The 15,402-nt window shown below is 30.6% G+C and overlaps 1 protein-coding gene across 3 annotated transcripts in view; it reads right to left on the reverse strand.

Annotated features, from left to right (window-relative positions):
• Positions 1–15,402, reverse strand: part of LOC122397410 (reversion-inducing cysteine-rich protein with Kazal motifs) — an 89,082-nt gene that overhangs the window by 25,972 nt on the left and 47,708 nt on the right. Inside the window, exon 1 of one of the 3 annotated variants that reach the window (XM_043396562.1) lies at positions 1,059–1,102. The exons of the other annotated variants lie outside the window; for them this stretch is intronic. The gene's annotated coding sequence lies outside the window, so the exon portion shown is untranslated. Of the gene's footprint in view, positions 1–1,058; positions 1,103–15,402 lie in introns of those variants that run through there. 3 annotated transcript variants of the gene reach the window in all.

Below are 15,402 nucleotides of genomic sequence, written 5' to 3' on the forward strand. Positions count from 1 at the left end.
TGTTCTACAAAATAAAATATATTCAATTTAATATCATCAATAAAATCGTTTCAATAATTAACTTATTTTGCCGTCTTAATTCAAAATTTCAGTATTCATAAATAAACATACCTAAATGATAAATCTCTAATGAAATTAGACACCCTGTAGACAAAAAATTAACGTTGGGATGACACATTATGGTCTTTCATGCCCCCTAGAATAATTTTCTATATAAACAAATAGAAAATAGCTTGTTTTATGAAGTTGTCATAATTTTTGTAAAAAAAATTTGGTATTAATATACAGTGACGTGCAAACGTATCTAGATTGTTTTTTTTCGCTTTTTTTCCAATAGTGAAGCCTAATAAAGCTTTTATTATTGTTAATATGTGAAAGTAGTTTAATTGAAAAATTACAGGAATAACATTTTCAAGACTTTTCCAGCCAGTTTCTGTTTGAAGTCGTTAGACAATGTCTGTGTACGAATAATGTCACACAAAATGATTGCAATTGATTGATATTAAGAAATATAAAATTTAATGAAGCTGTTGTGAAAACAGTAAATGATAGGACTAAAATAATTAATGTAAAATGAACGGTCCCGGAAGGCAAAATAAAGAATCGGTTGCTTTATTGAGCATAATTCAATTGCAGATCCAAAAAAGATTTGTTGATGGAAGCTTCGTTAAAAAGTTATTAACAATTAAATTCAAAAATTTCAAATCGATCCGGAAAAATTATTTTCGGTTGTGGGGGACAATTATAAGCATTTATGGTGGATAGACATAACCCCAAAATTCTACCCACTTTCTAGAAAAAAATTCGAGAAGATGTGACATTTTTCGACAAAATTAAAAAATTGCAAACCATTCTAGAAAAATTATTTTCGGTTGCGGGGGTCAATTACAATCATTTTTGGTCAATAGACATAACCCCAAAATCCTGCCCATTTTCTAGAAAAAAATAAAATGAAACGAACCGTTTTAAATTTAGTAAAAATGTTCACCAATGCGACCAAGAACTTTGTTTCGAATGAAGTGGAATGTAATGAACACTTTTTCTAGAAAATAGAATACCTTGTTCTAAATTTAGTAATGAAGATCCACCATATAGTGATGACGTTCAACTTGAAACAAAGAAGTTTGATTTAAACTATAAATTAATATATTACTATATATGTATTAGAAACGAGAATGGAGAAAAATTTTAATGGGAGATTCTAGTGGCTAAAATAAGACGAAAATCAAGAATATCAATTTGTTGATGGAGGCTTCGTTAAAAAGTTATTAACAATTAAATTCAAAAATTTCAAATCGATCCGGAAAAATTATTTTCGGTTGTGGGGGTCAATTACAATCATTTTTGGTCAATAGACATAACCCTAAAATTCTACCCACTTTCTAGAAAAAAATTCGAGAAGATGTGACATTTTTCGACAAAATTAAAAAAATTCAAACCATTCTAGAAAAATTATTTGCGGTTGCGGGGGTCAATTACAATCATTTTTGGTCAATAGACATAACCCCAAAATTCTACCCACTTTCTAGAAAAAAATTCGAGAAGATGTGACATTTTTCGACAAAATTAAAAAAATTCAAATCGTTCTAAAAAAATTATTTTTGGATACGGGAGTAAATTGCAATCATTTTTGTTGAACAGACATACCCCTGAAATCTTGCGCATTTTTGAGAAAGAAAATAGTTCGAAAATCAAGAATATCAATTTGTTGATGGAGGCTTCGTTAAGAGGTTATTAATGTATGTCTATTCACCAAAAATGATTGTAATTGATTCCCGCAGTCGTAAAATAATTTTTCCAGAACGATTTGAAATTTTTTAATTTTGTCGAAACATACTCGAATTTTTTTCTCGAAAGTGCGTAGGATTTCAGGGGTGTGTCTATTGACCAAAAATAATTGTAATCGACCCCTACAATCGAAAATAATTTTTCCAGGGTGATTTGAAACTATTTTTGAAAAATTTAGACACCCCTTGTCGATTTTTCTTAAAAATTCGTTTTTCATTTTTAATAAATTTGTTCGACGCTGTACGGAAATTTTGTCTAATACTTTTTTGTAGTTATCCACGAGCTCTACTTTAGACAAAAATTTCATTCAAATATATTCACTATTGTAGGAGTTATGGCTGTTTGAAAATTGGACCACTTTTATGTGGGTTTTTCTCATTTTTGCGGGGTCAAGGATCAACTTTCCGAATATTGTTGCGATTCGTACATGTTCTTCGTCTAAATACACGCTGTTTGCCGTTTGAAACGTTAAAATCGTCCAATTCGTTCAGGAGTTACGATGTTTCAAAGATTCGCTCGAAGTTTCGAAAAACTATTTCTGGCCAGAAATTAAATTTTGGGTATGAATTTTTTTCTCGAAAATGCGTATGATTTCGGGGGTATGTGTAATGACAAAAAATGATTGTAAATGACCACCTGCAACGAAAATAATTTTTCTAGAACGATCTGAAATTTTTGAATTTTTGAAAAATTCCACACCTTCTCGAATTTTGTTCTCGAAAGTGGATAGGATTTCGGGGGTATGTGTATTCACCAAAAATGATTGTAATCGACCCCTACAACCGAAAATAATTTTTTCAGAATAATGTGAAAGTTTAAAAAGTATTGCAATGCATTCGTCCCTGTTAATTGTTCGTTATTCGTGAATTTTGGTCAGCTGAACGAAACATTTTGTTGGGGTTTTGAATAATTCCACTTGCACACATAACACAATATACAGGGTGTCTCACCCGATTTTGACATCTTGATTTTCTCGCTATTCGTGGACGCGTAAAGATCTTATAAAGGTCAACTTTGTTTTTTTAAATGGAATGAGGTATTTTTTAATACATCGATCGATTCAGCTGGACAATCGTTATAAAAAAGTACTAACAATGTAACGTCGAAAAATTAGTAGTTCAGGAGATATCTCAATTTAAATAATTCTAAAGCGCCATTACTGTTGTACTAAGACTTTAAGCGTTTATTTACAGGAATTGTTCAACGTAACGACCATTTACATCACGGCATTTTTTAAATCGATCAAATAATGACTGGTTTACGTTGTATTTGCTAGTCTAACGTTGGTAAACAGAGCTAACGTCTTAGCGCGGTAGTAATGACGCTACAGGACGCAGATACACGTCATCGTTTGGGGCTCTAAATTTTCAGCAAAAACATTGTTCCGACACCGAGACCTCTCGCATAATGTCTTTAAGGCTTCAAACTATTGTTTAAGCCAAGAAAATCGAATTTTTCAATATTCTAGTGTTACCAGACCCCTTAAGAATTTAAATAATTTAAATTGCAATATCTCCTGAACTACTAATTTTTCGACGTTACATTGTTAGTACTTTTTTTATAACGATTGTCCAGCTGAATCGATCGATGTATTAAAAAATACCCCATTCCATTTAAAAAAACAAAGTTGACCTTTATATGACCTTTACGCGTCCACTCACGAAAAAACTGATAACATCAGGATATGCTCCGCTCGATACCATTCAAGACTCCGCTGAAACATTTTTTGTTTACGAGTAACAATAGCGGGAAAATCAAGATGTCAAAATCGGGTGTGACACCCTGTATATTTAGTTATCACGCACAATACAGATATATAATAAACATAAGAAATACAAACTGAAAATAAGCGTACGCCTGGGCACGACTACACGTGGGCGCGTACAAAGATGGCGCTGCGGTGGTACGGGCAAACGAACTTCACATTTTTATCAAACGGTCGCATGACGGAGACGTAAACACGCGGACGGGGCGTCATATTTTTGTCCCCGGCAGCTTCTCGAGTAAGTGATCTTTTACGACTTCACGGGCATAATATGCGGGTCCAGTCAAACTGGCTTTTCGACGGGGAGAAAAATTGCGAACGCCCGGCCACAATGAACGCGCCGGGGCACAGAGAGAAAGAGAAACCGGAGACAAGGGGTCTCGAAGCGTGTTACAATTAAGTTAATAGATACCATTCAGGCACAAATTGCGGCTGACTATGTTTCTCTGCGCGACTCGGCTCGTGTATCGTCGTTTTCCATCGCAGTCTGGCCGCTGCGATCGTTTTACGATTTAAAATTCTAATTCACATTATCTTGTTTGGTTTTAATAATGGAAATATCGTATATTATTCTTCGAAATGTTTTCCGAAACGCTCTGCAAACATCACATAAACATTTGCTTCTCTAATAAGTCAATTGTAACTGCAAATCGAATAATTTAGAAAAATATTTTACAAAAAAAAAAATCAAATAAAAATCGAAAGGTTTTGAAATTACTTAAAATCAATTTAAATATAGATAAATCTATTTTTATTCTTTTTTTTTGTTATTCAATAATTTTCTTTAATTTTTTTACAAAAAAAAAGCAAATAAAAATCGAAAGGTTTTAAAATTACTTAAAATCAATTTAAATATAGATAAATCTATTTTTATTCTTTTTTTTTGTTATTGAATAATTTTTTACATAAAAAAATCAAATAAAAATCGAAAGATTTTAAAATTACTTAAAATCAATTTAAATATAGATAAATCTATTTTTATTCTTTTTTTTTGTTATTCAATAATTTTCTTTAATTTTTTTACAAAAAAAATCAAATAAAAATCAAAAGGTTTTAAAATTACTAAAAATCAATTTAAATATAGATAAATTTAATTTTATTCTTTTTTTTTGTTATTGAATAATTTTCTTTAATTTTTTTACAAAAAAAAATCAAATAAAAATCGAAAGGTTTTAAAATTACTTAAAATCAATTTAAATATAGATAAATTTAATTTTATTCTTTTTTTTTGTTATTGAATAATTTTCTTTAATTTTTTTACAAAAAAAAAGCAAATAAAAATCGAAAGATTTTAAAATTACTTAAAATCAATTTAAATATAGATAAATCTATTTTTATTCTTTTTTTTTGTTATTCAATAATTTTCTTTAATTTTTTTACAAAAAAAAAGCAAATAAAAATCGAAAGGTTTTGAAATTACTTAAAATCAATTTAAATATAGATAAATTTAATTTTATTCTTTTTTTTTGTTATTGAATAATTTTCTTTAATTTTTTTACAAAAAAAAATCAAATAAAAATCGAAAGGTTTTGAAATTACTTAAAATCAATTTAAATATAGATAAATCTATTTTTATTCTTTTTTTTTGTTATTCAATAATTTTCTTTAATTTTTTTACAAAAAAAAATCAAATAAAAATCGAAAGGTTTTGAAATTACTTAAAATCAATTTAAATATAGATAAATCTATTTTTATTCTTTTTTTTGTCATTTAATAAACGTTTTGAGAGAGAAAAAATATTTATTACAATCAACTGAGTTGATATGAAACGTGAATAGTGTAAAATACACCTTTTTTATTTTTATTTTTATTTTTCACAGTGTTGTGATTAGAAACGTAACATTCAGACGAAACGAAAATTATTTCTGACTTTTGTAGAGCAAAAATTTGTACAGTTGCGTTTTAAAAACAATAATAATACGGTCCCATACATGTTTCAATTTTAAAAATTAGATTATTAGCTTTGAACCATTTGGACTTAAAATTTCGCTACAATTTTCGATTGAAACGTCGTGTATATTGCTAAAAATAATTAAAAAATCTTGAAATCAACAGTAAATATTCTATTAAATTAATAAAAATGTTTCGAATTCATTTTTGAATCACAAATTTAAAGATACCAATTTCCAACGATTAAAAATTCTTTCAAAGGACCACTTTTGGTTATTTTGTTCTTTACTTAGGTGCTTGGAAAATTCTGATGTAATAATAAATATTCTATGAACTGATAAAAATGTTTCGAATTCATTTTTGAATCACAAATTTAAAGATATCAATTTCCAACGATTAAAAATTCTTTCAAAGGACCACTTTTGGTTATTTTGTTCTTTACTTAGGTGCTTGGAAAATTCTGATGTAATAATAAATATTCTATGAACTGATAAAAATGTTTCGAATTCATTTTTGAATCACAAATTTAAAGATATCAATTTCCAATGATTAAAAATTCTTTCAAAGGACCACTTTTGGTTATTTTGTTCTTTACTGAGGTGCTTGGAAAATTCTGATGTAATAATAAATATTCTATGAACTGATAAAAATGTTTCGAATTCATTTTTGAATCACAAATTTAAAGATATCAATTTCCAATGATTAAAAATTCTTTCAAAGGACCACTTTTGGTTATTTTGTTCTTTACTTAGGTGCTTGGAAAATTCTGAGACTCAATTTATTTCATTTTCGAAGCTACTGTGAGAGCTCGTGTCGTGAAATTCGCAGTGGGAAGTGACTTCTCTCGCGAACGACACAAAAATAGCCGACGTCGCGGCCATTAGACTTTTACCCCGATCTAAGCGGTGAAGTCCCCTTAATTTCATCCGTCCGGATGAAATGAAACGACCAGGACCTCCTTTCGTCTCTTTGAACGCGTTATTAAAAGCAGTTCAAACGTTTCCAGACGTATCTTTGCGTACGCACTTCAAATACATTTCTGAAAATCTTCGTCAATAAGAAACTGTTTGTCGTCGGAAACGGGGGAAAGAAGAAAGCTTCTGCGGGAAATCAGACGTAAAACTACACTGTGGAGCATAACTATAGCACCACTATAAATTTCAAGAGTTTTGTAGTTGTAACTAACGATTTCTAAATGTTAATAATACCACGTGAAAAGGACTAGAAAAAAATTTTTTCGGCGAAATTAAAAAGTTTCAAATCACCCTGGAAAAATTATTTTCGAGTGTAGGGGTCAATTACAATTATTTTTGATGAATACACATACCTCCAAAATCCTACCCATTTTCGAGAAAAAAATTCGAGTAGATGGACAAATTTTTCGACAAAATTGAAAAAAATTCAGATCGTTCTAGAAAAATTACTCTCGTTGCAGGGGTCATTTACAATCATTTTTTGTCATTACACATACCCCCGAAATCATACGCATTTTCGAGAAAAAAATTCATACCCAAAATTTAATTTCTGGCCAGAAATAGTTTTTCGAAACTTCGAGCAAATCTTTGGAACGTCATAACTCCTGAACGAATTGGACGATTTTAAAGTTTCAAACGGCAAACAACGCGTATTTAGACGAAGAATATGTACGAATCGCAAAAATATTTAGAAAGTTGATCCTTGACCCCGCAAAATGAGAAAAAACCCCATAAAAGTGGTCCAATTTTCAAACAGCCATAACTCCTACAATAGTGAATATATTTGAATGAAATTTTTGTCTAAAGTAGAGCTCACGGATAACTACAAAAAAGTATTAGACAAAATTTCCGTACAGCGTCAAACAAATTTATTAAAAATGAAAAACGAATTTTTAAGAAAAATCGACAAGGGGTGTCTAAATTTTTCAAAAAAAGTTTCAAATCACCCTGGAAAAATTGTTTTCGATTGTAGGAGTTAATTACAATTATTTTTGGTCAATAGACACACCCCTGAAATCCTACGCACTTTCGAGAAAAAAATTCGAGTATGTTTCGACAAAAATAAAAAATTTCAAATCGTTCTGGAAAAATTATTTTCGACTGCGGGAATCAATTACAATCATTTTTGGTGAATAGACATACATTAATAACTTCTTAACGAAGCCTCCATCAACAAATTGATATTCCTGATTTTCGAACTATTTTCTTTCTCAAAAATGCGCAGGATTTCAGGGGTATGTCTATTCAACAAAAATGATTGCTATTTACTCCCGCATCCAAAAATAATTTTTTTAGAACGATTTGAATTTTTTTAATTTTGTCGAAAAATGTCACATCTTCTCGAATTTTTTTCTAGAAAATGGTTAGGATTTTGGGGTTATGTCTACTGACCAAAAATGAAATGAAATTAGGAACAAAATAATAAAAACTGTTGGAATTATTAAATTTTTCTAATATGATGTTAAAAAGTAATAAAATGTAATACGATTAATGAAAGGAAAAATATAAAAAGATAAATAATACATGTCATGGGATTCAAAACCCGGGACAAAATATTACTCGTTAAACCGATCTTTTCAAGCATTGCACTTATTTATTTCATAATTAACTGGTCATTCGCGGCTATAACTTCGGTTACGATTGTTGTACATGAGAATCTACCTGCAAAGTATCATTAAAATCGATGAGGATCGGATCTGATATTCTCCTTGGAAAACATACACAGTTCTCGATATATATAATTTTTTCTTCAATTATTTTTTTTTATATCACGGAACCATAAACTATTTACGTACCGAGAGCGAAGACGTCCTTGTAGTATTTACAGGCACAAAAAACTTTCACGTTCTTTTTTTAATTAGGTTCTAAGTAATATACTCGTTATGAATTTATCGTGGACTGGAGTGTCCTTTGTTTCCCATAAAAATTTTAATGGGAGATTCTAGAGGCTAAAATAAGACGAAAATCAAGAATATCAATTTGTTGGTGGAAGCTTCGTTAAAAAGTTATTAACAATTAAATTCAAAAATTTCATATCGATCCGGAAAAATTATTTTCGGTTGCGGGGGACAATTATAAGCATTTTTGGTGGATAGACATAACCCCAAAATCCTACCCACTTTCTAGAAAAAAATTCGAAAAGATGTGACATTTTTCGACAAAATTAAAAAATTTCAAACCATTCTAGAAAAATTATTTTTGGTTGCGGGGGTCAATTACAATCATTTTTGGTCAATAGACATAACCCCAAAATCCTACCCATTTTCTAGAAAAAAATAAAATGAAACGAACCGTTTTAAATTTAGTAAAAATGGTCACCAATGCGACCAAGAACTTTGTTTCGAATGAAGTGGAATGTAATGAACACTTTTTCTAGAAAATAGAATACCTTGTTCTAAATTTAGTAATGAAGATCCACCATATAGTGATGACGTTCAACTTGAAACAAAGAAGTTTTATTTAAACTATAAATTAATATATTACTATATATGTATTAGAAACGAGAATGGAGAAAAATTTTAATGGGAGATTCTAGAGGCTAAAATAAGACGAAAATCAAGAATATCAAATTGTTGGTGGAAGCTTCGTTAAAAAGTTATTAACAATTAAATTCAAAAATTTCAAATCGATCCGGAAAAATTATTTTCGGTTGCGGGGGACAATTATAAGCATTTTTGGTGAATAGACATAACCCCAAAATCCTACCCACTTTCTAGAAAAAAATTCGAAAAGATGTGACATTTTTCGACAAAATTAAAAAATTTCAAACCATTCTAGAAAAATTATTTTTGGTTGCGGGGGTCAATTACAATCATTTTTGGTCAATAGACATAACCCCAAAATCCTACCCATTTTCTAGAAAAAAATAAAATGAAACGAACCGTTTTAAATTTAGTAAAAATGGTCACCAATGCGACCAAGAACTTTGTTTCGAATGAAGTGGAATGTAATGAACACTTTTTCTAGAAAATAGAATACCTTGTTCTAAATTTAGTAATGAAGATCCACCATATAGTGATGACGTTCAACTTGAAACAAAGAAGTTTGATTTAAACTATAAATTAATATATTACTATATATGTATTAGAAACGAGAATGGAGAAAAATTTTAATGGGAGATTCTAGAGGCTAAAATAAGACGAAAATCAAGAATATCAAATTGTTGGTGGAAGCTTCGTTAAAAAGTTATTAACAATTAAATTCAAAAATTTCAAATCGATCCGGAAAAATTATTTTCGGTTGCGGGGGACAATTATAAGCATTTTTGGTGGATAGACATAACCCCAAAATCCTACCCACTTTCTAGAAAAAAATTCGAAAAGATGTGACATTTTTCGACAAAATTAAAAAATTTCAAACCATTCTAGAAAAATTATTTTTGGTTGCGGTGGTCAATTACAATCATTTTTGGTCAATAGACATAACCCCAAAATCCTACCCATTTTCTAGAAAAAAATAAAATGAAACGAACCGTTTTAAATTTAGTAAAAATGGTCACCAATGCGACCAAGAACTTTGTTTCGAATGAAGTGGAATGTAATGAACACTTTTTCTAGAAAATAGAATACCTTGTTCTAAATTTAGTAATGAAGATCCACCATATAGTGATGACGTTCAACTTGAAACAAAGAAGTTTGATTTAAACTATAAATTAATATATTACTATATATGTATTAGAAACGAGAATGGAGAAAAATTTTAATGGGAGATTCTAGAGGCTAAAATAAGACGAAAATCAAGAATATCAAATTGTTGATGGAAGCTTCGTTAAAAAGTTATTAACAATTAAATTCAAAAATTTCAAATCGATCCGGAAAAATTATTTTCGGTTGCGGGGGACAATTATAAGCATTTTTGGTGAATAGACATAACCCCAAAATCCTACCCACTTTCTAGAAAAAAATTCGAGAAGATGTGACATTTTTCGACAAAATTAAAAAAATTCAAATCGATCTAAAAAAATTATTTTTGGTTGCGGGAGTAAATAGCAATCATTTTTGTTGAATAGCCATACCCCTGAAATCCTGCGCATTTTTGAGAAAGGAAATAGTTCGAAAATCAAGAATATCAATTTGTTGATGGAGGCTTCGTTAAAAAGTTATTAATGTATGTCTATTCACTAAAAATGATTGTAATTGATTCCCGCAGTCGAAAATAATTTTTCCAGAACGATTTGAAATTTTTTAATTTTGTCGAAACATACTCGAATTTTTTTCTCGAAAGTGCGTAGGATTTCAGGGGTGTATCTATTGACCAAAAATAATTGTAATTGACCCCTACAATCGAAAATAATTTTTCCAGGGTGATTTGAAACTTTTTTTGAAAAATTTAGACACCCCTTGTCGATTTTTCTTAAAATTCGTTTTTCATTTTTAATAAATTTGTTTGACGCTGCACGGAAATTTTGTCTAATACTTTTTTGTAGTTATCCACGAGCTCTACTTCAGACAAAAATTTCATTCAAATATATTCACTATTGTAGGAGTTATGGCAGTTTGAAAATTGAACCACTTTTATGGGGTTTTTTCTCATTTTGCGGGGTCAAGAATCAACTTTCCGAATATTTTTGCGATTCGTACATGTTCTTCGTCTAAATACGCGTTGTTTGCCGTTCGAAACATTAAAATCGTCCAATTCGTTCAGAAGGTATGACGTTTTAAAGATTCGCATGAAATTTTGAAGTAACATTCCTCTGGCCATCGAATATATTTTGAGTAAGAAATTTTTTTCTCGAAAATGGTTAGGATTTCGACGGTATGTGTATTGACTAAAAATGATTGTAATTGAACCCCGTGGCAGAAAATAATTTTTTCAAAACGATTTGAAACTTTTTAATTTCGTCGAAAAATTTAGGCACCTCATCGAATTTTTTTCTCGTAAATGGTTAGGAATTCGAGGATATGCCTCTTAACCAAAAAATGATTGTAATTGTCTCCTGCGATCGAAAATAATTTTTCGAGACTGATTTGAGAATTTCAATTTCGTCGAAAAATTAAATTTCTTATAAATTCGGTTTTGATTTTTAGTAATTTTATTTGACGTCGTACAAAAAAGTTGTCTAATACTTTTTTATAGTTATCCACGAGCTCTACTTTGGACAAAAATTTCATTCAAATATATTCGCTATTGTAGGAGTTATGGCTGTTTGAAAATTGGACCACTTTTATGGGGTTTTTTCTCATTTTGCGGGGTCAAGGATCAACTTTCCGAATATTTTTTGCGATTCGTACATGTTCTTCGTCTGAATACGCGTTGTTTGCCGTTCGAAACATTAAAATCGTCCGATTCGTTCGGGAGTTATGACGTTTCAAAGATTCGCTCGAAGTTTCGAAAAACTATTTCCGGCCAGAAATTAAATTTTGGGTATGAATTTTTTATCTCGAAAATGCGTATGATTTCAGGGGTATGTGTAATGACAAAAATTGCTTATAATTGACCCCTACAACCGAAAATAATTTTTCCAGTACCAGATTTGAAATTTTGTAATTTAATTTTTTAATAACTTTTTAACGAAGCCTCAATTAAGAAATTGGTATTCTTGATTTTCGTCTTATTATGGCCTCTAGAATCTCCCATGAAAATTTTTCCGAGAGGTATACCACACATATCGCGCAACAGTGTCGAGACGTATGGAGCGAGGGAGTGCAGTATAGTTGCTTATAAAAGGACCATGACTGCGACTACGGGTCGCAGCTGTGCCTCGCAATGGCGTATCGTGCGCGAATGGTGACATCCACGTCGCTGCACTCGTAAAACTCGCGCGATTGTCCCACGCCTCGCGATAGTAATCCTTCTTCCAGATGCAAGATAAGCCAGGAAGTCGGAAAACGTTCCGCGAATTCGCGACGGACCACATGCAACGAGTAAGAATTCGAATCACTGAAATTCAAACGAACACCTCAACAACTGTGTTGGAAATGTTTCTCATTCTTATGTTGTCAAACATGCACCTATTAGAGGTTTTTCTTCTACCTCGTTGGCAGGCGTGCGCGGCGTCTTTTGTTTTTAGTATTTTAGTATTGGTATTATGTATGCAACGTGGCGTTCCCAGATAAATAAAGTAACCTGAAATACATGTGTCGTTCGTTGTCTAATCCTATAACCCTTTGCAACAAACTGATTGTGAAATGGTAAAATACAGAACAAAAGACATAAAAAATGACCAAAACTTTTTAAACTCGTCGAGCACTGTTTAAAGTATCTGTCCCAAAAACGATTTAAAACGATTTTAAACGTCTTTATCTTTAAATTTGTTCATTTTCATATTTGCAAAACCTGATTTGTTACAATTTAATCAATTGAAATTGTCCTAACATTATTCTAAAGGGACAAAACTATCTTAATTATGTTGGAATGTTCAAAATTTAGCGCCATTCAAAAGAATTCGTGAGCTCTTATGTTTTCGTTTTTGTACGGTAGGCGGCGCGACAGTCGAATAAGTGTAACTTGGTTTTTGCTATTTTTCAATGCTATTTTGTAAGAATTAATAAATAAAATACCTTTGTTACTCAAGAAATCTATCAAATTAAAAAAATATTGATCTTTGAAATCTTGGACTCCTAAAATTCAAATAATCGTTTATTTCTACAAACGAATAAGTAAAATTAAATAGCAGACAAGATTAAAAGTCATACTATAGTTAATCAATTTTCATTTGGACAAATAAATATTACTATTTTTAAACATTGATATTTTCAACAATTAAATTGATCACATTTTGATGCATAATATAATACAAATATTTAAACGTCTAAAAAGATGTAATTTCCATTAAAAAAGGAAAGAAGTAATAATTTTTTAAACGAAACTAGTATACAATCGAGTGAACAAGTTTTAAAAGTAGATAGTAACTTGAAACGTGTTATTAATGGTCGCGTAGCCTCAACGATAACCATAACCTGTTCCTTTTTCTCCGAGCATACATATTTACGCCAGAGCTTGTCCAAAACAAACTAAAAACTATACCATCGACAATTTCTAAAACATATAAACATAGTTTAATTTAACTTAATCTCTGTGTCTGGCGTACCTTATATTTCTATGTTAAACGTATAAAATTCATTTTGTTAAAACAAGTGGATGTATGGTAAACACGAGCGAACGCGAGAAGACGCGAGCGAACACGAGAAGACGCGAGCGAACACGAGCGAACACGAGCGAACACGAGCGAACACGAGAAGACGCGTCGTCGGTTTTTGATTTTTCCAACATTGCTCCCCCATTTCTAAAAATCTGAAAAAATTATAGACCAATAATCATAACAAGACACTAACGCTGTAAAAATATAAACGTGGTCGTTTAATAATTTCTATTAAAAAAAAATATTTTTATAATTTTCGAATTTTTTAAAAGTCCATTTCGCGGTGAAAAATTCTGAAAAAATTCACAAACACGTACGCCGTGGAGCGAAATACCCCCAATTTTTTTTTCAAAATCTTTGATACAATACAACAAAAGATATACAGCTTAAACTGAAAATTGCGTTACGCCCTGCAACTACCCTCTGAGTAAGGGTACGGGGTTGATATTTTACACAAATGGTTTTCTTTTAATGGTCTATTAACTGATATGTTCACTGATCAGTTTGGCTCAAGGGCACTTTTTACCATCTTATCCGGCTATACCCTTTCAATGCAATTTACATCCCTGATCAATTTTACAATCGAAATCCTTCGTGTTTACAAATAATAATATTCATTTGTAAATGTACAATATTCACTTGCTTGTACGATCAAACTTTAGTGTTTATTAAAACGTATAAACAAGCAGTTGCCAATTGAAGAAAATTATGAATGTAGTAATAGGTGAATCATTGGTTAGTTTAGGAATTACAATTGACAGCACAAGACGAAAGAATGTCACGCCGGACTTAAATTGCCAGAACTTATGCTTCTAGTTATGTATAACGATTACACAAAATGGTTGCTGTAATATTCTATGCATTACTATATCGCGTGTATATTTTCCTCGTTATCGAATATTTAAGATTTTTGGTGGCTTCTAATGTAATTTATAATGTTTCTTTATTTGATACATAACAACAATATAAAACAACCTTTAATAGTAAATAGTAAAAAATAAATAAAATTTTAGGTTATTTATTGAACTTAGCTGTCAGTAAAAATCGTATAAAGGAAATAGGATAGTTCTACTTCGATTAATAATTTTACTAATTTCATTACAACTTTTCTTGTTTTTATAGTGATTTTGAATTTTTTATTGATTCTGTGGCAGAACAACGTATATAACAATCAGAATGCTACTAAATCAGCTGGATTTAATTAAAACACAATTGGGGATTCACCAGATTTCCAATGTTACCAACAGTGTACGATTTTATAATTTCACAAAATTACAATAAAAACAAATGAATTTTTAATGTAATTTATGTTGTAATTAGACAATATCCTTGCATTTGTTAGCGAATAAAGTCAATATGGAGGCGGTTAATATATGTAGGATATTTGTGTTGAATATTTGTGTCACGCTGTAGTTTGGAGTAATGTTAACTTATGCGCAAAAGGGTTGAGACTGTTTTGTTAAAAAAGAAGGGGTTACTAGGGGCAGCGAGACAACGGAGAGAGAGTAACGAGTGATTGGAAAAGACAGACGTGAATTTGTGTGGATAATTAATGAGATTTTGATTCGTGTAAAAAGATTGTGTGCTTGTTGGATTTCAAATTCGTTCATTTAGTTATATTATTTGTACATTTGTTTCAAATACAATTCTTTTTTTTAAATCCTACATTTTTATTTTTATTTTTATTTTTATTTTTGTTGTGCTGTGTGCTGTGTTTGTGCTGTGTTGCGCTGTGTTGTGCTGTGTTTGTGCTGTGTTGTGCTGTGTTTGTGCTGTGTTGTGCTGTGTTGAGCTGTGTTTGTGCTGTGTTGTGCTGTGTTGTGCTGTGTTATGCTCTTGGCTTTTGGCTTTGTAATTTATCCACGCTTTCTCAGGTCCAGCGTGGGAATTTCATCTATTATCAA

The sequence above is a fragment of the Colletes gigas genome, unplaced genomic scaffold (genome assembly GCF_013123115.1).
Source record: "Colletes gigas isolate AHSC1104 unplaced genomic scaffold, ASM1312311v1 Colletes_gigas_Sc00009, whole genome shotgun sequence".
Taxonomy (NCBI): domain Eukaryota; kingdom Metazoa; phylum Arthropoda; class Insecta; order Hymenoptera; family Colletidae; genus Colletes; species Colletes gigas.